General features: G+C 45.9%; 1 protein-coding gene across 1 annotated transcript in view; it reads right to left on the bottom strand.

Annotated features, from left to right (window-relative positions):
• NTN1 (netrin 1) overlaps positions 1–23,844 on the bottom strand; it is a 232,386-nt gene that overhangs the window by 124,406 nt on the left and 84,136 nt on the right. The gene's annotated exons all lie outside the window — the stretch shown is intronic.

Genomic DNA, 23,844 nt, shown 5'->3' with positions numbered 1-23,844 from the left:
TACTCAGCTCCAAAAAGCCTAGGCCCCTCCCTCCTGAATACTGTTAGCCCTTCCCCTGTATGCCACCTCTTCACTGGGTTCTATTAAATCCATGAGGTGCCACATGATCTCCAATGTTTGAAATGCAGTTCTCTTGCTTCCCCAGCAAACTGATCCCATCCAGCACCCACCACTGCCTGTGTCTCGCTATAAGGGAGGGAAAGAATGGGCTCTGGAGTCAGGGCAACTGGTGACGAGTCTTGGCCCTGCCACCTGTCCGCAGAACAACCTTTGCCAAGTTACTGAAGCTCCTTGAGCTTTGGGTTTCGCATCTGTAAAATGGACATAAGATCTAATGTAAAGGCTTTGTGAAAGATTAAATCGGATGTGCCAGAGTCCACCACAGTAAGTGTTAAGAATCATTCTGCACTCATTTTATCAATTCAGTATACATCTGCTGAGTGCCCACTGTGTGGAAGGGTGAGCGATGGTGAACACAAAAGAGTACAAGGTTCTCAAGGCTAGACACGCTAGAGGTGTAAGACATATGTGCACACAATGACAACAACCACTACAACAATACCAGCAAACACTCGGCGTGTGCCCAACCAAAACTAGTTGCCAGCGAGTCAATTTCCACTCACGGCAACCCCAAGTGTGTCAGAGTAGAACTGTGCTCCACGGGGTTTTCAGTGACTGAGTTTTTGGAAGTAGACCAGCAGGCCTTTTGTCCAAGGCACCTCTGAGTGGACTCAAACTTCCAATCTGTCTATTAGCAGCTGGGTACATTAACTGCTTGCACCCAGGGACTCCTAACCAGACACTATAAATGTCCACATGTTACCTCACATAATACTTACATCAGCCTTATGGACCATTATCCCCATTTTACAGATGAGGAAAAGTGTGGCACTGAGTTTCATATAGCAGTGGCAGAGTCAGGGTCCAACCTGAGGCAAGGTCTGAGTGATCAGTCACTTGGCTCTACTGTCGTATCTAACAGGACCCCAAAGAGTGAAGGGAAACACTGAGGAACAGGTTTCTTTTACCATCTATCACAGTTTAGGGCACAAAGTAGGCAGGTGCTCTGTGAATTAAATGATGGTCTGTGAACAGGAGGCCCAGCCAGGATTTCCAGTCCATCACCTCTACCACTGTCTGGTCACCATTGAGCACATCATCACCGTCGTCCTCAGCATTGGAAAAGCAAGCTTCACCAAGTGTGGCCTGAGAGTGGCCCAGGCCCTGCACAAGGTGTGGCCGACCAGCCCTTGGAAGTCTGGGTAGACCACCCAGCAGCTTCCCACCCACGAGCTCCCGTCCAAGTTCCGGAAGTGGAGTCCAGAGAGAAGCTGGTGGGAGGAGGGCACAAGCTAGAAACCTCTCAGTCTACGGTCTACGGGCCTGCCGTCATGGCAACACCCTGGGGCGGGAGCAGCGAAGGGGCGTTTAGCTTGCTCAAGCTCGGTGTCCTCCACCACATTTCCACCCCGAATTCCCACTTCGAGAAGGAAAAAACAGGGATCGTGCCCAGCACACCCAATTATGGAAGAAAAGACTAGGAGGCAGAGAACATGAGTCAGCAGAGTGGGGCTGCTGATTTTTTAAGAAAAACGGATGTGATCATGAGATGCGGTGGTGGGAGTGGGGATCCATGCTGACACAGGCCCAGCCTTTCCTGGGTGTCGGGGCAGCGTGCTTGTCGGGGGGCAAGCTAAACACGCCAACAAGACCTGACCACTCCCTGGTTCAAAGGGCGAAGTTGCTCTACCCAGGACCCTTGAAGAGCTTTAAAAATCGCAGACTATTTATTCCCATGAGGAGGGCCGAGGGGTGACGGTAATTGCTGTAAGTGTATTCAAAGACTTGGGACAAGGACATTAATATTCCTTTACGTTCTGCCTGGTGTTTTATGTTCACACAAGTCTCTTGAAGAGACCACGAGAATCAAAACAGCATGAACTGGCATAAGAATAGAGAGAAAACTCAATCAAATCGTAAATCCAAAATGAGATCCACTTATATGATAAACTGAGGAAAAACTGGGGGGAAAATGACAGACTGGGTAATACTTAGTGCTGGAGTAACTAGATAACCATTTGAGAATAGTTATATTCTACCTTCGTACCTTATACCAAGAGATTTCAAACAGATTAAAAAGCTTAAGTGTAAAAATGGAAACAGGGAAAATTACCAGAAGAAATTATAAGTCAATATTTATATCATCTTGGGATCAAGAAGGCCTTTCTAAAGGATGACACCCAAAGCAAAAACCATAAAATGCATATCTGAATAGACAACAATTTTAAGCTTCTATATGTCAAAAAGTATCCAAATTTAAAAAAATCAACAACAGCTTGGGAGAAATATTTTTAAGACCAAAGATGACCAAAAAGTTTACACCCTTAATAGATAACAACTTCGTTAAGAAAAAAGGTGAACTCTTAATAGACAAATATATTAATGCCCCAAACAGATAATTCATAAAATATAACTTCTGAAAAATGTTCAACCTTGCTAATTAGCTATCAAAGAAATACAATTTAAAATGATCAAGTGTCACTTTTTGCCTTTTAAACCAGCCAAAACTTTTTAGGATGATGGAGCCCTTGTGGCGCAGTGGTTAAGCTCAGCTGCTAACCAAAAGGTCAGCAGTTCGAATCCATCAGCCACTCTTTGGAAACCTTATGGAGCAGTTCTACTCAGTCCTACAGAGTCGCTATGAGTCAGAATCGACTCGATGGCAATGGGTTTGGTTTTTTGTGGTACACGTGAGGATATGACCAAAAAACCAAACCAAACCCAGTGCCATTGAGTCAATTCCGACTCATAGCGACCCTATAGGACAGAGTAGAACTGCCCCGTAGAGCTTCCAAGGAGCACCTGGTGGATTTGAACTGCCGACCCTTGGGTTAGCACCTGTGGCACTTAACCACTACGCCACCAGGGTTTCCATGAGGATACGAGGCACTGGTAATTCAGTGATAGAATTCTCATCTTCCATAAAAGAGACCTGGGTTCGATTCCCGGTCAATGTACTTCATCTGCAGCCACCGCCTCTCTATCAGTGGAGGTTTGCGTGTTGCTGTGATGCTGAACAGGTTTCAGCAGAGCTTCCAGACTAAGATGGACTAGGAACAAAGGCCTGGCAATCTGCTTCCAAGAATCAGCGAGTGATCCTGTTGTGCATGGAGTCACCATGGGCAGGGGGTCCAACCCCACAGCAGCTAATAACAATGAAGTACAAAAAGGTCTAGGAGGCAATAAACGCCATAGTGTCATTAACTGTGACTTGCATTTTCTTATTTTTTCCTAATTTTATTTTCTCATTTTTCTACAATGACCAGGTATTACTTTCATAATATGAAAAATAAAACAATAAAAATAGTTTAACCAGAAACAAAAACACAGGATTGTGGGGGCTGGCATCGTACCTTGACACCCAGCCACTCAATGGTGTTTAACGCCCTCCTAGACCCACCTGCTCTGGGTCAAACTTCACAGCACAGAGAAGCATGAAAGTGCTGCAGGTGGACACATCAGGTGGGTGGCTAGAGGTCGTAATTTAAATTCCCCTGAGGACGAGCTAGTCATAAAGGGAACTCAGTCCACACAGCCCACTTGTTAATGAAAACCCCCCAGTGGCGGTAAAATGCCCTGTCTGGTCAAGAGTATTACTGGGAAATAAAAGCCATTGCCCTAACCCCAAAGCCTCCAATCCAAATATTCATTTGCTAGTTATAAACAAAACCGTAGGGGCTCTGAGGTGTGGGGAGAGTGTTGCTGCTTTAAGAAAAAAAAAAGCAATTCTGAAACTAACTCTCTAGAACCTGAAAAGTCTATAGAACAAGAAAGATACTATCCCCTTTGCAGGGACTAGATCACATTCCAGCTTTCCTTTTATCAAGAGGGGTGCTGACAAATTGGAGGGTGTCACGGAAGGTAGCTGAGACAATGAAAGGTCTGGAAATGGTCCCCCAAAACCAAACCAAACCAAACCAGCTGCCATTGACTCCGACTCATGGCAACCCTATGTGTGTCAGAGTCGAACTGTACTCCATAGGGTTTTCAATGGCTGATTTTTGGGAAATAGATCACCAGGCCTTTCTTCCAAGGTGCCTCCAGGTGGACCCGAACTTCCAACCTTTCGGTTAGTAACTGAGCACGTTAACTGTTGACAGCACCCGGGGATTCCTGAAATGGTCATAGGAGGACTGATGTGAGGAAGTAGGTGTAATTACCTAGGGAAGAAAAGATGGGGAGGTGTGTGTGTGGTGGTGGGGGAACAGGGGGAGGGACTCTACTGTCCAAGGGAAGCCAGTCCCTGTCCAGAGCTGTGTACCCCTGGATGGGGCCTTCGTGTGGCCCATTAGCTGAGCTGCTGGGGGACGCTGCAGACCACATTCCTATGGAGGGCTGGGTGGGTGGAGAGGGACCAGCTGGATGGCTCACAGGCAGTAAAGAAGAGGGGCAGCCAAGCCTCTACAGAGTGCCAGTACGATAATCACAGATATGCACAAAAGTGCCGCGAGGGTCCAGAGAACAAATAAGTGGCTGCGCTGAGTGGGGAAAACCACAGAGGAGGCGTGCTCTGAGCAGGCACGGAGTAGCAGAGAAGATGGGGGAGGAAACCAAAAATAGGATGAGGCACAATTGCCTGATATATTATACCGCGGCAGGAAAAAGTAACTACCCCCGCACAACCAGGAGAGGGAGGCCAGGGAGGTGCTAGTTCAAGGGGAAAAGAAGTGAAAGGCACCATGAACCTAAATCTGAATATAAATGGCTTCTAGGAAAAGAAGAGAAAATGGTCCTTTGGGAGGACATGGCATTTTATCACCACTGGGGTGTTTTCATTAACAAGTTGGCTGTGTGGAGGAGTTCACTCTGCAACCAGCTCATCCCTCAGGGGGTTTAAATGATGACATCCAGCTATCTCCCTGACGTGTCCATCTGTGCCACCTGCTTCCTTCTCTGTCCTTGAAGTGCCCGGCCCTGTACTAACACAGGGATAACCCTACCCCCTTGTCCCACCACTTGGAGTGACATTCACCCAGGTGGTTTAATCAGCAAGGTCCCTGGTATGATTCCTCCCTTGAGGCTCACAGCAGGTCTCCGGGGAGGGCTGGAGGAAAGACCGAGGTGAAATGCTGGGGTCAAACCACGCCTGAGTCCGATCATCACCCAGAACTTAATTTATCGATTGATAAACCTGAGTATTTTTAAGTAAAAAGAGAAGGAAAAGGAAAGCTCCTACAGAGCCAAAGGACCACCTCAACAGCAAGCAGCTGCTACAAAACAACACAGAAAGGATGGGAGACCAGGGGAACTGTAGCCACAAGACAAAGTCACCATGACCGGTTGGAGGGGCTAAGGGGCCAGCAGAAGGGGGACGCAGCAGAACATGTACAGTCCTGACAGGCCCCCATCAGCACCGCACATGGCGATCCACACTCCCCTCAGCAGCCTCTTGTGGGTACTCGAGGATGGACAGAATCCAAATACTGAGCAACACTGACGTTAACACCAGGGGCAACCAGGTGTGGGCAGCCAGGTGTGCCCTACTATAGGGACTTCGCGGAAGGTAACGTGGAAAGGGTCAGGTAAGAGACTGGCCTGCAGGTGGGGGCCAAAAGTCCAGCCTCTCCCCTAGAGGAGGACTATCTGAAGAAAAGGTGAACTACCCACCCCAACATGTTGATCCATTTATGTAGGCCCCCTCAAACCTCCGGCACAGGTAGGTGGAAGCTGGTATCCCAGATTCTGGAGAATTTTTTTTTTCTCATTTATTTATTTATTTTTTATTGTGCTTTGCTTTAAGTGAAAGTTTACAAGTCAGTCTCTCATAAAAAATTTATATACACCTTATATAATCCTAGTTGCTCTCCCCCTAATGAGACAGCACACTCCTTCTCTCCACCCTCTATTTCCACGTCCATTCAGCCAGCTTCTGACCCCCCTCTGCTTTCTCATCTCCCCTCCAGACAGGAGCTACCACATAGTGTCATGTGCCTACTTGATCCAAGAGGCTCACTCCTCACCAGTATCATTTTCTATCTTATAGTCCAGTCCAACCCCTATCTGAAGAGTTGGCTTTGCAAACGGTTCTTGAGTTGGGCTAACAGAACATCCAGGGACCATGACCTCCGGGGTCCTTCTAGTCTCAGTCAGACCATTAAGTCTGGTCTTTTTACGGGAATTTGAGGTCTGCATTCCACTGTTCTGCTCCTTCAGGAATTCTCTGTTGTGTTCCCTGTCATGGCAGTCATTGGTTGTAGCCAGGCACCATCTAGTTCTTCTGGTCTCAGGCTGATGTAGTCTCTGATTCTGGATAATCTTCCTAACAGGAACTTACACAGCACTTCCCAAGAGGAAGGCATTCCTTCTAAGCACTTCCAAGAACTCACTTACCAATTTAAAACATGGGCAAAGGATCTGGATAGACATTTCACCAAAGATCTACGAATGACCAATATCCATATGGAAAGATGTTTAAAGTCATCAGATATCAGGGAGGGACATGCAAATCAAAACCATAATAAGATAGCACTTCACACCCACTAGGATGGTTGTTATCAAAAAGAGATGATAACAAGTGTTGGCCAGCCTGTGGAGAAACTGGAACTCTCAAGCATTGTTGGTGGGAATGGACAATGGTGCAGCCACATTGGAAACGAGCCTAGTAGCTTCTCAAAAGGTTAAATACAGAGTTACCATATGACCCAGCAATTCTACTCCTAGATATACACCCAAGAGAAAAGAAAACATACATCCATCCAAAGACTTGAACATGAATGCTCAGCAGCATTATTCATAACAGACAAAAAGCGGAAACAACCCAAATCTCCTCAATTGAAAAATGGGTAAATACACTGTGGTATATCCATACATTGGGATACTATTCAGCCATAAAGAAGGATGAAGTACTGATACACACTACAATCTGGATGAGCTCGAAAACACTGTGCTGAATGAAAGAAGTCAGTCAAAAAAGACCACATATTATATGATTTCAATTATCTGAAATATTCAGAATAGGCAAATCCAGAGAGACAGAAAGTAGTCCTGGTTGTCGGGGGCGGGGGGGCATTGGGAAGAAATGGGGAGTGACTGCTAAGGGGTGTGAAGTTTCTCTTGGGGGTGACAAAAATGATTGGGATGATGGTTGCACAACTCAGAATATACTAAAAACCACTTTAAATGGGTGAATTATACGGTATGTGAATTATCTCTCAATAACACTGTTTAAAGAAAAGAATGAACTTAATCTTCATATCCCTTTGAGGCAGGTACTGACATTATCCCCCTGTTAAAGCTGAGCAGAGGGAGCCCTGGTGGCTGGTAACCGAAAGGCCAGTGGTTTGAACCCACCAGCTGGTCCACGGAAGAAAGATGTGGCGGTCTGCTTCCGTAAAGACTTAAAGCCTTGGAAACCCTACGGGGCAGCTCTGCTCTGCCCTCTAGGGTCGCTATGAGTCAGAATGGACTCCACGGCAATGGGTAAAGTTGAGGAAACTAAGGCACATGAGAGGAAGTAACCTGCCCAAGGTCACACACTTAGAAAGGCAGAGCCAGGATTTGAAGCCGGACAGTGTAGTTCCACAGCCCATGCTCTCAAGCACCCCTGGGAACTCCTCGCTTCTCTTCCAACATGGGGGTGGTGAGCAAAAATGGCAGATTCCACTCATCTCAGGCCTTTCCAGTGAAGGTCTTGGGCAAGATGGCTTCCCTTCCACAACGGTGAACTATGCCCTCCACCCCAAAGGCTTGAAGGTGAAGGGGGATGAGGGGGTGGGGGACATAAACCCTGCACAGCTGAGGCTTCGCAAGTCAACAGTTCACACCCTCTGGGCGCAAATCAGTAGTCCCTGAGTGGTGCAACAGTTAACGCGCTTGGCCACTAACCAAAAGGTTGGCAGTTCTAGTCCACCCAGAGGCACCTCAGAAGAAAGACCTGGGAAGCTACTTCCAAAAAACTTCAGCCATGAAAACCCTATGGAGCACAGTTTTACTTTGACACGCATAAGACCACCATGAGTGAGAATCGACTTGACGACAACTGGTTTGGTTTGGTTTTCTTGGGCTTGGGCACAGACCAGGGGCCGGTCTCAGATGGTCTGGCCTGTGTCACGGGCCATTCCACGGTCCTGCACCACCACCCTCGGCCATCCTCCCTCCAGTCGGCAGCACGGCCAGCTGCCAGGCAGCTCCTGCTCCTGGCTCCCCATACCCATCTGCTTCATATCCTTTCTGCCTCCTTCTATTCACACAGTTTCCCTAGACGCTGCAGTTTTTCCTATAACATCATGTCTGATGCAGACTTCCCTAAAAGCACCCTTTCACTCCTAGCGGATTCACTGGGTGTGTGTCACTCACCCACCTGGACCCATAGCACTGGTGCCCCTCCTGTGACAAGGGGGCCACCCAGCCCCTTGCCCACACCCCATTCAGGGAGTCACAACACACACTTTCATCTCAAAAGCCACCCCTTGTGTCTTGGCTACAAACCTTGAAAGCAGGCAAGGTATTTGCAACCAATGATAATTCAAATAAATAGGAAGTATTCAAAATTTAAAAAAAAAAAAAAAATTTTTTTTTTTATTCAAAATTTTAAAATATTTATGCCCCATATTTGGATTTTAATATAATGGAATAGTCCTCCACCTGGTCGGCCTTTAAAACAGCATGTTTCTTATCACCTTTTCTGGGGAGAAGAAGGAATTCGTGCACAAGTTCTGTGAAAGGGCAGACCCCAAGCAACACAAACAAGACTCTGTATGGAGAGGCAAACGGAGCTGACCTTCTCAGGGTTCTAAAGAGACAGTGAGAACGCAGTGGATGAGAGCTCTCTCTGGCCCCACTGTTCAAGCTGAGGCAACACCATCTTCAGCTCCACTATCCATGGAAAGGCTTGGGATTTAAACTTTGTAAAGCTTCTTACGAGTGAGGATGGAAAGACTTCGTCTCGCTTTCTTTGGACACGTTATCAGGAAAGGCCAACCCCTAGAAAAGGGTACCATGTTTGGTAATGAGGAGGGTCAGCGAAAGCAAAGGAAACCCTCAACGAGAGGGACCAACACTGTGGCTGCAACAATGGGCTCCAACATAACAACCGTGAGGAAGGTGCGGGGCGGAATGCTGTTTCATTCTGTTGTATGTAAGGTCCCATGAGTCGGAGCTGACTTGACAGCAACTAACAACAACGATGAAATAGGGGAAGTCAGAGAGGTGTGGGAAGACAAAGGGGGCAAGGGGAGGAAGGACCCTCAGGAGGAAGCACCCCATCACAGCTGCCCCTTAATGATTCACAGAATCAGACAGCTAGTAGGGACCCCAGAAATCACCTATTTGACCTTCTGGAACAAAAGATGGAGAACGTAAAGCCCAGTGACGTGAAGGAGCGTGCCTGAGGCCACACAGCTAGTTGGTGGGGGGGTGGATCCTGGACCACTGCTTCCCGACTCCTGTGGCGGCTCTGCCCACTTGCCACACTGCTTGTCCTCACCAAGGAGCACCTGTTCCATCAGGATCGCAGGGTATTCCCAGAGCCACCGGCTTCTGTGGACAAAGGTCTGAAAGGCTCCCAGCTGCTCCTCCAAGGATAACAGAGCCCACACCAGCACCAAGAGGCGGTGAGCTCGGTTAACCAAACAAGATGACGAGACCCACACGCTGCTCGCCGGGCCTCTAAGGAGCTTTTCTGCCGTCAGCCCCCTGGAAGAGGCGAATGTGCAGAGGCTGAAGAAACGGCCACCCAGCCTGTCCCTGGGGCCTCCACCCTGTAAGCTCATGTTTGTGTTACCGATGAGAGGAAAATCCTCAATCTGTTCACAGAGGGGGAGACATGAACCTCCTTCCTCTGCGGCTTGAAAACGCCAACGCCTGGGCTCTACTTGCCTCGCAGGCTCCCCTCCCTGCGGGCAGGCCGCTCAAGGGCAGCAGGCTCCGTCCAGTGCTACCCAGACACCTCCGAGAGTGCCCCACCACAGCCCACCTCTCTGGGAGCTGTGGCCGTGCCACGTCAGGGACCTGTGTCACTGCTCCTGGTGGCAGGAGGAGTCAGGCACAAACTCAGCTCCTGCCTGCCTTCTTCCTTTCTTGTGATGTCGCCTGATGGTGTCCCGGAAGCTGATTTTTAAATTAACTCTGGTCCACATGGATGGGAGCGTTCATAGCATTTATCGAATTGTTCTCCGGATTTCAGCTGGGATCTGTCCAGCTCCAGGAACCTCCCGTGGACAAGGATGTTGTTTCAGCCTGGGACACAGCTTTCTTTTCCGGACAGTGGACTCTGAGACAGAAAACTTTTCTCCCAGTCAACACAGCTCACGTGCAGCCACCACCTGTCCCTCATTGGGGGCTTGTGTGCTGCTGTGACACTGAACAGGTTTCAGCGGAGCTTCCAGACTAGGACAGACTAGGAAGAAAGGCCTGGTAATCTACTTTTGAAAATCTGCCAATGAAAACCCTACAGAACACAACGGTCCAATCCACAACCAATCGTAGGGATGGCGCAGGACCAGGCAGCATTTTACTCCATTGCACACGGGGTTGCCAGGAGCTCACACAGACTCGACAGCAACTAACAACTACAAAATACATATAACAGGAAATGTGTCATTTTAACCATTTTTGAGCATATGATGTAGTGACATTACACAAGAAGGACTTTTTTTTTAATAATTTTTATTGTGCTTTAAGTCAAAGTTTACAAATCAAGTCAGTCTGTCACTTATAAACTTATATACACCTTACTCCATACTCCCACTTACTCTCCCCCTAATGAGTCAGCCCGCTCCCTCCTTTCAGTCTCTCCTTTCGTGACAATTTTGCCAGTTTCTAACCCCCTCTACCCTCCCATCTCCCCTCCAGACAGGAGATGCCAACACAGTCTCAAGCGTCCACCTGATACAAGTAGCTCACTCTTCGTCAGCATCTCTCTCCAACCCATTGTTCAGTCCCTTCCAGGTCTGATGAGTTGGCTTCGGGAATGGTTCCTGTCCTGGGCCAACAGAAGGTTTGGGGACCATGACCGCCAGGATTCCTCCAGTCACAGTCAGACCATTAAGTCTGGTCTTTTTATGAGAATTTGGGGTCTGCATCCCACTGATCTCCTTCTCTCTCAAGGGTTCTCTGTTGTGCTCCCTATCAGGGCAGTCATCTGTTGTGGCCGGGCACCATCTAGTTCTTCTGGTTTCAGGATGATGTAGGTCTCTGGTTCATGTGGCCCTTTCTGTCTCTTGGGCTCTTAGTTGTTGTGTGACCTTGGTGTTCTTCATTCTCCTTTGATCCAGGTGGGTTGAGACCAATTGATGCATCTTAGATGGCTGCTTGTTAGCATTTAAGACCCCAGACGCCACACTTCAAAGTGAGATGCAGAATGTTTTCATAATAGAATTTATTATGCCAATTGACTTAGAAGTCCCCTTAAGCCATAGTCCCCAAACCCCCACCCTTGCTCCGCTGACCTTCGAATCATTCAGTTTATTCTGGAAACTGCTTTTGGTCCAGTCCAGTTGAGCTGACCTTCCCTGTATTGAGTATTGTCCTTCCCTTCACCTAAAGTAGTTCTTATCTACTATCTAATCAGTAAATAACCCTCTCCCACCCTCCCTCCCTCCCCCCTCTCGTAACCACAAAAGTATGTGTTCTTCTCAGTTTGTACTATTTCTCAAGATCTTATAATAGTGGTCTTATACAATATTTGTCCTTTTGCATCTGACTAATTTTAGTTTTTTTAATTTCACTCAGCATAATGCCTTCCAGGTTCCTCCATGGTATGAAATGTTACACAGATTCGTCACTGTTCTTTATCGATGCGTAGTATTCCATTGTATGAATATACCATAATTTATTTAACCATTCATCTGTTGATGGACACCTTGGTTGCTTCCAGCTTTTTGGTATTGTAAACAGTGCTACAATAAACATGGGTGTGCATACATCTGTTCGTGTAAAAAAAAAAAAATGTTCTCTAGGGTATATTCCGAGGAGTGGGATTTCTGGGTTGTATGGTAGTTCTATTTCTAACTTTTTAAGAAAATGCCAGATAGATTTCCAAAGTGGTTGTACCATTTTACATTCCCACCAGCAGTGTATAAGAGTTTCAGTCTCTCCGCAGCCTCTCCAACATTTATTATTTTGTGTTTTTTGGATTAATGCCAGCCTTGTTGGAGTGAGATGGAATCTCATCATAGTTTTAATTTGCATTTCTCTAATAGCTTTATTATTATTATTATTAATGGCTAACGATCGAGAGCATTTTCTCATGTATCTGTTAGCTGCCTGAATATCTTCTTTAGTGAAGTGCATGTTCATATCCTTTGCCCAATTTTTGACTGAGTTGTTTGTCTTTTTGTGGTTGAGTTTTAACAGAATCATATAGATCTTAGCGATCAGGCACGGGCCGGAGATGTCATAGCTGAAAATTTTTTCCCAATCTGTAGGTGGTCTTTTTACTCTTTTGGTGAAGTCTTTAGATGAGCAGAGGTGTTTGATTTTTAGGAGCTACCAGTTACCTGGTTTCTCTTCGTCATTTTTAGTAATGTTTTGTATTCTGTTTATGCCTTGTATTAGGGCTCCTAACATTGTCCCTATTTTTTCTTCCATGATCTTTATTGTTTTAGTCTTTATGTTTAGGTCTTTGATCCACTTATAGTTAGTTTTTGTGCATGGTGTGAGGTATGGGTCCTGTTTCATTTTTTCGCAAATGGATATCCAGTTATGCCAGCACCATTTGTTAAAAAGACTGTCTTTTCCCCAATTAACGGACACTGGGCCTTTGTCAAATATCAGCTGCTCATACATGGATGAATTTATATCTGGGTTCTCAATTCTGTTCCATTGTTCTATGTGCCTGTTTTTGTACCAGTACCAGGCTGTTTTGACTACTGTGGCTGTATAATAGGTTCTAAAATCAGGCAGAGTGAGGCCTCCCACTTTCTTCTTCTTTTTCAGTAATGCTTTACTTATCCGGGGCTTCTTTCCCTTCCATATGAAGTTGGTGATTTGTTTCTCCATCACATTAAAAAATGACATTGGAATTTGGATCGGAAGTGCATTGTATGTATAGATGGCTTTTGGTAGAATAGACATTTTTACTATGTTAAGTCTTCCTATCCATGAGCAAGGTATGGTTTTCCACTTACGCAGGTCCCTTTTTGTTTCTTGCACTAGTACTTTGTAGTCTTCTTTGTATAGGTCTTTAACATCTTTGGTAAGATTTATTCCTAAGTATTTTATCTTCTTGGGGGCTACTGTGAATGGTATCGATTTGGTGATTTCCTCTTCGATGTTCTTTTTGTTGATGTAGAGGGATCCAAGTGATTTTTGTATGTTTATCTTGTAACCTGAGACTCTGCCAAACTCTTTTATTAGTTTCAGTAGTTTTCTGGAGGATTCCTTAGGGTTTTCTGTGTATAAGATCATGTCATCTGAAAATAGAGATAATTTTACTTCTTCCTTGCCAATTGGGATGCCCTTTATTCTTTGTCTAGCCTAATTGCTCTGGCTAGGACCTCTAGCACAATGTTGAATAAGAGTGGTGATAAAGGGCATCCTTGTCTGGTTCCCATTCTCAAGGGGAATGCTTTCAGGCTCTCTCCATTTAGAATGATATTGGCTGTTGGCTTTGTATAAAAAAAAAGATGCCCTTTATTATGTTGAGGAATTTTCCTTCAATTCCTATTTTGCTGAGAGTTTTTATCATGAATGGGTGTTGGACTTTGTCAAATGCCTTTTCTGCATCAATTGAGAAGATCATGTGGTTTTTGTCTTTTGTTTTATTTATATGGTGGATGACATTAATGCTTTTTCTAATATTAAACCAACCTTGCATTAAAAAAAAATGTATAAATCCCACTTGATCGTGGTGGATTATTTTTTGATATGTTGTTGAATTCTATTGGCTAGAATTTTGTCGAGGATTTTTGCATCTATGTTCATGAGGGATATAGGTCTGTAATTTTCTTTTTTTTTTTTTTTTGGTGTCTTTACCTGGTTTTGGTATCAGGGATATGGTGGCTTCATAGAATGAGTTAGGTAGTATTCCATCATTTTCTATGCTTTGAAATACCTTTAGTAGTACTGGTGTTAACTCTTCTCTGAAAGTTTGGTAGAACTCTGCAGTGAAGCCGTCCAGGCCAGGGTTTTTTTTTTTGTTGGGAGTTTTTTTATTACCTTTTCAATCTCTTTTTTTGTTATGGGTCTATTTAGTTGTTCTACTTTTGATTGTGTTAGTTTAGGTAGGTAGTGTTTTTCTAGGAATTCATCCATTTCTTCTAGGTTTGCAAATTTGTTAGAGTACAATTTTTCATAATAATCTGATATGATTCTTTTAATTTCAGTTGGGTCTGTTGTGATATGGCCCATCTTGTTTCTTATTCGGTTTATCTGTTTCCTTTCCTGTATTTCTTTAGTCAGTCTGGCCAATGGTTTATCAATTTTCTTAATTTTTTTAAAGAACCAGCTTTTGGCTTTGTTAATTCTTTCAATTGTTTTTCTGTTCTCTAATTCATTTAGTTCAGCTCTGATTTTTATTTTTTGTTTTCTTCTGGCGTCTGATGGATTCTCTAGTTGCTCACTTTCTATTTGTTCAAATTGTAGGGACAGTTCTCTGATTTTGGCTCTTTCTTCTTTATGTATGTGTGCATTTATTGATATAAATTTGCCTCTGAGCGCTGCTTTTGCTGTGTCCCAGAGGTTTTGATAGGAAGTGTTTTCATTCTCGTTGCATTCTATGAATTTCTTTAGTCCCTCCTTAATGTCTTCTATAACCCAGTCTTTTCTGAGCAGGGTATTGTTCAGTTTCAAAGTATTTGATTTCTTTTCCCTGATTTTTCTGTTATTGATTTCCACTTTTATGGCCTTGTGGTCTGAGAAGATGTTTTGTAATATTCTGATGTTTTGGAGTCTGCAAAGGTTTGTTTTATGACCTAATATGTGATCTATTCTAGAGAATGCTCCATGTGCACTAGAAAAAAAAAGTATACTTTGCAACTGTTGGGTGGAGTGTTCCGTATAAGTCTATGAGGTCAAGTTGGTTGACTGTAGCAATTAGGTCTTCCGTGTCTCAACTGAGCTTGTTACTGGAAGTCCTATCAAGAAGGACTTTTTTAACTAGTCAGAGGGAAGCCTGAGTACCCCAGCCCAACCCTGGGGAGACACGCTAAGCTGACACCAGCATTGTGGTTCTTCAAAGAACACCCCTGAGCTGCCTCCATTTCCTACTTCTCATCCCAAACCCGAAGGTTTTTCTCAAAAGCCTTAACTCTCAAGATGCCTCTGGCTCACTGGAAGAGCAAGCTCAGGTCTGTGGGTCTCTCATTCCCCTGCTTCCGTGGGAACCTCACGTGCACCCTCGGGCTGGAGGAAAGGGAGCCCTCACGGCTAAGCTGGTGGGTGGGAAGACGCAGCGTGTGGGGCTGTGGGCTAAGCCAGGCCAGTGCCGTCTTCCGGCACCTCTCCCACCACCAACCCACCCAAGCAAAATGCACAGGGCATCTCGCCTGAGCCTCCCACTGTGGCAGGCTCTGGAAATGTAGAGAATGCTGTCAGGTGGGTACAGTCTGCAGAGACAGGTGGGCACAAACACAGATGTTGTCACGTGCCATCGAGTCGGCTCCGACTCACTGTGAGTAACAAACAACACGTGAGACAGGACGAGACGTGCCCGGTCCACGCCAACCTCACGACTGTAGCTGTGTTTGAATGCAGTCACTGCATCCGTCTGTCTCACTGAGCATCTCCCTCTACCAAGCACAATGTCCTTTTCTAGTGATTGGTCTTTCCTATGATGCGTCCAAAGCAAGCGAGCCGAAGTCTCACCATTCTCGCGTCTAAGGAGCACAAATAGGTACAGCAATGTTGCCAGTCGGGTCCGAACCAGGGTATGAAAGAACCTCAGAGAAGGAAGTGCTTCCCAACAGTTTACCATGCTCATGGTTTTTTTCCTTATGCCTATTTTTTTTTTTTTTTCTTTTAACCCAAGTAACACATGTTATCAGTCAGGATAAATCCCTGGAGAAGGACATCACGCCCGGTAAAGTAGAGGGTCAGCAAAAAAGAGGAAGACCCTCGACCAGATGGATCTACACAGTGGCTGCAAGAATGAGCTCAAGCATAACAAGGACTGTGAAGATGGCACCTAACAACAACAGTACATCAATACATTTCTGCAAAAAATAAAACACTGCAGAAATCTATGCCTTTTATATATTACAAGTAACTTTCACTCCTACCTTAAGTACTTAAAATAATCATCCAGCCCTTTTTCTAAGTAAACACGTGTACATTTTTTAAAAAAAGAAATAAAAATTCTTACTGCTTCTTTCTCTTATTAAGTCAATAAATAATATACAATACTTTTATGAATCATACATGGTTCACTGTGTGGCCATGTTAGAGTTTATGTAACTAATCTCCTATTGTTGGACCTTTTTTTTTTTTTTGCTATTATAAACAGTGCTGTAACAAACATCCTTAAAGAAAATTCACTCCTTATGGTGTGCTGTGTGAATTTTGATTCTGGACTTAGATTTTCGTTTTCTTGTCATCTTTCCCTATATTCCATCTCCAGTCCCAGTTCATGCAGCTGCCTTTTAATCTCAGATCTCTACTAAGGGATGTCTGCTTTAGCTTCACAGAGTACGTGTCTTTTCTTGCAATTTGAGGGTACCGATCTCCTGACATTTTCTCCTAGTTCAGCAGTGTAATCATTTTTAGAGGCGGGCTCTTTCAGATGGAGCCCTGGTGGTGCATTGCTTAAGCGCTTGGCTGCTATACTAAAAGGTCAGCAGCTCAAATCCACCAGCTGCTGCTTGGAAACCCTAAGGGGCAGTTCTACTCTGGCCTGTAGGGTGGCTATGAGTCGGATATCAACTTGACAGCAACGGCAATGGCATTTCTTTCAGGTGCCATTCTCTTTCCTGTGTTCTGCAGCATTTTTCCATGGGTCCCGTTTATCTTCCCTTTGCTTATCCTCAAAAGGGCAGGATCTGTACAAACGAAATGTCTGCTAACAGAGTAGTCGGCCGGCACCTGTCTCCACTATAGGCCACTCTGCAGGCCTATGATCACTGCTCAGCTCCACAGAAACGTGAAAAACCACAATGTCCAACATGTCCCCCACTCCTCTGTGGAGGGACTACAGCTCCCAGAATACACTGCCTCTCCCAGGAGGCACTCCTGCTCCTTCACAGCACTGGACCCTCCCCCGCCACACACACACAGACACTCTGCTTTTAGCCTGGTCGTTCTCTGGGATGCATAGTTTTTGCCTAGTGTAATAGGTTGAATAAAAAAACAAAAACCAAACCAGTGGCCGTCAAGTCGAGTCTGACTCATGGTGACCGCATCCATGTGTGTCAGAGTGGAATCATGCCCCCTAAGACTTTCGATGGCTGACTTTTCCAAAGGAGACCGCCAGGCCTTTCTTCCAAGGCACCTCTGGGTGGATTGGAACATCCAATCTTTCGGTTAGCAGCTGAGCACTTTAACTGTTTGCACCACTCAGGGACTCCTGGTACGTTGAAGAATGGCCCCAAAAAGATATGTCCAAGTCCTCACTGCAGGAACCGGTGAGTGTGACCTTATTTGGAAAGTGGGTCTTTGCAGATGTAATTAAGTTAAGGATCACAAGATGAGATCATTCAGGAGCTAGGGTGGACCCTAAATCCAACGACAAGTGTCTTTAGAAGACACAGGCAAGGAGAAGACACGGAGATACAGAGGAAAGAAGGCCATGGGAAGAAGGAGGAAGACATTGGAGTAATGTGTCTACAAGCCAAGGAACACCAAGGATTGCCAGCCATCACCAGAAGCTAGGCAAGAGGCATGGAACCCATCTCCTTAGGTTTTGGGCTTCTGCCCTCCAGAACAGTAAGAAATTGCACTTCTGTTCTTTTAAGGCTGCCAGTTTGCGGTCCTTTGTTGCGGCAGCTCTAGGGCTCACTCTACCTAGACAGCGAAAGAAGCAGGAGGTGGCAAAGGGGAGGAGGGGGTCTTGGGTTTTCTCACTGACACAGACCCTGAGATTCTAAGTCAGGTGCATTGGGGAGGAAGCATCGCTGTGGCCTCATTCAAGCACTTGCACGAAATAAAATCAAGTCAGGGAACACAAAGGGCAGCAGGAAAGAGGACCACACCAGACTGGGAGAAAATATCGGCACCATGTATAACAGACAAAGGGTTAGTACCCGGAATACATAAAGAACTCCAACAAATAAGAAAAAGACAGCCCAATAACACACACACACGCTACACATATGCATGTTACAGACAAGGAAACGTGAATAGTTGATAAACATTAAAAGATGCTCAGCCTCTCTAGCAACCGGGCATATACAAATTAGAACAACAATGCAATGCAAACTTAACCTACCCATCAGACTGGCAAAAATGCACATGTTTAATAATACCAAGTGTTAGCTAGAATGTGGGGAAGGAAAACTTCCATGCAGAGCTGGTGGGAATTCGTGCAATCCCCTGGGAGAGCAGTGTGGCAGTCACCAGCCAAGTAGGGTAAATGGCACCAACAGTGGATTCAAACATACCAGCAATCATGAAGACAGCGCAGAAAGAGAGCGGAGGTGGCAGCTCCCTTGGTGGCTTATTCTAGGGGTGGCTTGAGGAGTCTGTTCCTGAAAGATCAGCCTAGAGTCTTTTTCTTCAGTCCCTCCCAACAATTCTGAGAGCTAGCTAAACTCTTCAATGAATCCCTTTCTGCTTCAATTAATGGATTCTGTTATTTGCTACTAACACCCCTGCCTTCTGCAAAGGTACTGAATATTGCTTTTTATCAAGCATATGATCTGTGATTATAGTTTTTTTCTTACGAGTCCACAGTCCTGGAGCTACCATTTCTTACCACTATGATCAAAACATGTTTGCTGGATGAATGAACCAGTGAATAAATGAATGGATTTTAAACATTTAGGACAGATAGCAGAAAGAAAACTTATGAAACATTATCCAAAAAGGTGATATAAGCCAGGGGATGGCAAACGTTTTTCTGTAAAGGGTCAGAGAGTAAAGATCTTTGGCTTTGCAGGGCAGTCTCTATTCCATCTACTCAACTCTGACACTGTAACATGAAAGCATCCACAGACAACAACACATCAACAAATGGTGTGGGTGTGTTCCAATAAAACTTTATTGACAAAAACAGACATGTGGCCAGATTTTGCCTATAGGCTTTAGTTTGCTGACCATAGCCTGGAAGAAAAGTCGGGAGAAGTCAGCCATACCCTGGGCATTTATGTCACATCCACAGCTGAAAGTCCTCTGAGTCTAACCCTCTGTCTTCATGTTCACAGAGGGCTTTTTCCCCAAACGTCCTGTCTCTCTTAAAATGTACAGTCTGAATCAGTCATAACTGGGGAGTGAGCACCCATGTCCTTCACATTTCTGCAAGAGCATAAATCACATTTATTTGGGCTTCTAAGTCTCTTTTTTTTCCCAACTGGCTGAGATACACAAAATTCCCACTTCGGTCTTTAATTAAAATACATATGGAAGCTTAAACTGATACAGATATTAGTGTTTGTGTTATAAAACGTCTTGATACACTTCCACATATGGTAATAATAATAAAAAAAATCTGGCATTTACAGGCTAACTCTGCCCCAGAATCACAGAACTGGGAGAGAGTCACAAATACAAAATGTTCTACTCTTTGACCTAAGCTCCCGGAGAGAAGGTAAGTTGCTGCTTAGCTTACCTGGATAAGTGAGATGTAGGTAGGTCCAAATTCCATCTCTCTTATGATCTAAATGAGTGGCTGTCAGCAAGTTACTTATCTGCCTGAGCCTCAGTTTCCTCAAGTTTAAATGAGATTAATATGTGGTCGGTGTGACAAATGAGACAACTTAAGTGTTTGGCCCGGGGCATGGAGGCCAGTTAAGTGTTCAATAAATGGTCAGGGCTGTGAGGATGATGATGAAGAGCATGATGACGCAAAGAAATATGTTTGAAATGCCAGTGGCTAGATGGCAAAAGGAGTCCCTTGGTAGCACAAATGGTTAAGCGCTCGGCTACCACCCGAAAGGTTGGCGATTTGAATGCACCCGAGGCACATCTGAAGAAGTCCTGATGAACTGCTTCCCAAACGTCCCAGCCATTAAAAACCCAGTGGAGCACAGTTCTACTCTGACGCACGTGGGGCCCACTCAAGGGCAACTGGTTTGTTTTTGTTTTTTTAGATGGCAAATTTGTGACCAGAACCAAACCCACAGCATTTAGGGTATTTAGCTCTGTGTGTTAACTCTGAGGAAGCCTGGTGGCGCAGTGGTTAAGTGCTATGGCTGCTAACCAAAGGGTTGGCAGTTCGAATCCGCCAGGCGCTCCCTGGAAACTCTATGGGGCGGTTCTACTCTGTCCTATAGGGTCACTATGAGTCGGAATCGACTCGACGGCACTGGCTTTGGTTTTGGTTTTGGTTAACTCTGAGTCAGGTCTACAATTTCACAAGTCTATCATCTTCCCATGATGACAGCTCACATAAAAATTCTGTCCTCAAGATACAAAATGCGAATGGATTCACCCAGGCACAAATCCTTAGTACCCAGAGTCAGGTACTACTGCCCTATCTCATCTACAAGGCAGGTGAGGTCGTGGACTAGAGTCCCACCTCTGCAATTTACCACCTGAGTGACCACAGACAAGTCACTTCCCATCTCTGGACTAAGAAATGTGGCCTACTGAGTGCTTCTCAAACTTCCATGTGCAGCAAATCACCTGGGATCTTGATAGAGTGCAAATTCTGATTCAGCAGGCCTGCGGGGGGCCCAAAATTCAGCATTTCTAACAGGCTCCCAGGTGATGCTGATGCCACTGGTCCTTGGACCACTCCTAGTGAAGCAAAGGCCTGGAGCAGTGGTCCTTAAACTTTAGAGGTCTTGTGATCCCCAAAGGGCTTATTAAAATACACTAGAGTTTCTGATTCAGTAAGGCTGGGGTGGGGCCCAGTGAGCATTTCTAACAAGTTCCCAAGTGATACTGCTTTGGGAACCAAGGGCTGATATGATCTCTTGTCTCCCCCAAGGCTAGCAAGCTTTGATAAGGACACTAGGACAAGTCTGTTCTCCATTTACTTTCTTTCTCCTTCTCGTCAACCCCTTTGCCCATACCTTTGGGTCTTTTCCATCCCCACCTAGGGGTTTGGGGGAGGGTAAGATTTTCAGTTCCTAAAGAACCAGTGGTAACCAGTAATAGCCAACTGGCTGTTCTTTACCAACAGGATGACAAAAGAAAGCAAGAGAGTGTGCCCAGATTCAAAGGAACCAAAACCTTTTTGGGGCAACCTGGCTCTTCCTTAGCGTGGAGCCCCCACCCCACTCTCCCTGCACAAGCCAGAGGTAATATCACACACACTGAGGAACTCCCACGCCTCACAGATTTATAACAAAACTGTCTGTCATGGAAAATTATTCTGGATTAATGCCTCCTACGTCCCACCTGCCGGCTGCAGGCATTCTTTTCTCAGCCCCAAAATGTTCCTCAGCCTTCCGGGGCCTCCATTCACACACACTAGGCTCCAGGTAGAAAAGGCCCGGGGAAGTGACTGGCTGCCTAAAGAACAAGTCTGGGGTTGGGTGGTGGAGAGGGAAAATCCGATTTGTTAGGGCTGGGTAGACAGCTCGGGCTGAGCTGACCCATCTGAGCTGGCCTGCAAGTCCAGGGGCAGAGCCTTCCTGGTTTCTCCCTCAATGCCATCTGTTTGAAGGCAGCTTTTCTGGGAACCCTGTCCCACTTGGCAAGAAGGTTAACATCATACCTCCCATATCTAAGTGAATTCTCAAAACAAGGCACTTGGTCACGAAGCTCCCCAGGGTTCTGGCCCCAGAGAGGCAGCATGAATGCTTCCCCCAATGGGGCTGGAGAACAGGTGTTTCCCCAAGACCCCAGAGTGCTGGGTCTCCGACAGGCCTCATGTAGTTAACAGGGTCTCCTACCCATAGTGAGGCCCAGGACCGGTACCCCCCACCTGCCCCACTTACAGGTCCTGGCTGTAATCTGGGGCCTGGGGCCTGGGGCCTAGTGTAGTAACGCTCCGTAAGTGTTCAGGAATTTGAATCTGACTCTGAAATGTCCTCTGGGCAGCGGGCCCTTGGATGTCAGGCCAGGACTGTGGTCCCAACTTCTCACGCCACAGAATAAAGCCCACGTGGGAAATTCAGCCCTCCCACAGGCCAGATCACCTCATCTGAAGTCCCCCCGGTCTCCAGGACATGCCCAAGATGCTGCAGCAGGTTTAGAAAGCACCCAGACCAGGGCGTTTTGGTGTTGAATGTTTGGCCCAGATATGCCAGGGAGAGAAAAGTTTCATTCTAGCTGGCATTAGCACCTTCAAGTGTGCCAGCTTCTACATGTCAGCCTATTTGCTTGGCTGTTCTGATGCCACTCCTGCCTCCAAGGTCAAATCAGGCACTCCCCACCCCGGAAGGTTTTCCTGGGTCCCTCTGCCCCTAGAGCCCGTCCTGGGCTCAGCAGCAGCACTTTCTGCTGACACTTCTCACCAGTCCCTCAGTGTTGTCGGCGGCCATGGAGTGGCCTCCAACTTATGGTGACCCTACACACAATGGAATGAAACACTGCCTGGTCCTGTGCCATCCCCATGAGGGGCTTGGGATCCAATTGTTGTAATCCGTAGGGTTTTTACTGGCTGATTTTCTTAAGTAGATTGCCAGCCCTTACTTCCTGGTTCTCCTTAGTCTAGAAGCTCTGCTGAAACCTGTTCAGTATCACAGCAACACACAAGCCTCCATTACAGACCGGGGGTGGCTGTGCATGAGACGCAACGGATGGGAATCGAACCTGGGTCTCCCACATGGAAGGCGAGGATGCCACTGACCCATCAATTCCCACCCCGCCGCCCAGTCCCTCAGGAGAGCTGGCTTGTGCTACCGGTCGCTTGACAACTTCCTAGTAACATATAACATTCGTCAGAAAATTGCTCAGAGATGGGCACTGCTCAGAGAATTTCCACTGACAGGACCCACAATGTAATCAGCACCCAGATTAAGGAACAGAACATTACACAGCCACCCCCCAAAAGCCCCATCATGCTGTCCCTTCCACAGTCACTGCCCCCGGCCCCATCCCCAAACAGGGTAACCTGACTTTCAACCACATACATTAACTGGGCCTGATTTTTTTTTTTTTACCTTACATAACTTTACTGGTTTTTAAATGGAATTGTAGAGTATGCACCTGGCTTCTTTTACTCAACTACAGGCAACTTTGCACATAGTTATGGGTTCTCTTTCTTATTATTGTATGGTATTCCATCACACGATATATGACAATTGGTTTTTCCATTCTATTGTTGATAGGCATTGTTACGGATTGAATTGTGTCTCCCAAAGAAATACGCTGAAGTCCTAAGTCCTGTACCTGTGAATGTGAATGTCTGGGGAAGTGGGGTCTTCTTTTGAAGGTTTTATCAGTTAAGTCACACTGGAGTAGGGTGGGTCCTACTTCTAACCTTTCTGAGCGGTGTCTTATGAAAAAGGAGAACAGACACGAAAATAGGGTCACAAACAGGAGAAAGATAGCACACAAGGGTCTGTCTACGAGCCAGAAGCTGGAAGAGACAAGGCAGGATCTTCTCCTAGACCCAACAGAGAAAGAGCATGGTCCTGACAACGGACACATGGGATTCAGACGCTGGAACTGAGAGAATAAATTTCTGCTCTGTAAAGCCACCCACTTTGTGGTATTTGTTATGGCAGCCAAGGAAACTAAGACAGGCATTTATGGGTATGTCCAGTTTGGGGCTATTAGAAATATTGTTGCTATGTACATTCAAATGCATGACTTGTGGTGAGCGTGTGTACACATTTCTAATGGGTATGTGCCTGGGAGTGG

The sequence above is a fragment of the Loxodonta africana genome, chromosome 18 (genome assembly GCF_030014295.1).
Source record: "Loxodonta africana isolate mLoxAfr1 chromosome 18, mLoxAfr1.hap2, whole genome shotgun sequence".
Lineage (NCBI taxonomy): Eukaryota > Metazoa > Chordata > Mammalia > Proboscidea > Elephantidae > Loxodonta > Loxodonta africana.
The sequence above is the reverse complement of the archived record's forward strand: the minus strand, read 5'-3'. Positions and strand labels throughout refer to the sequence as shown.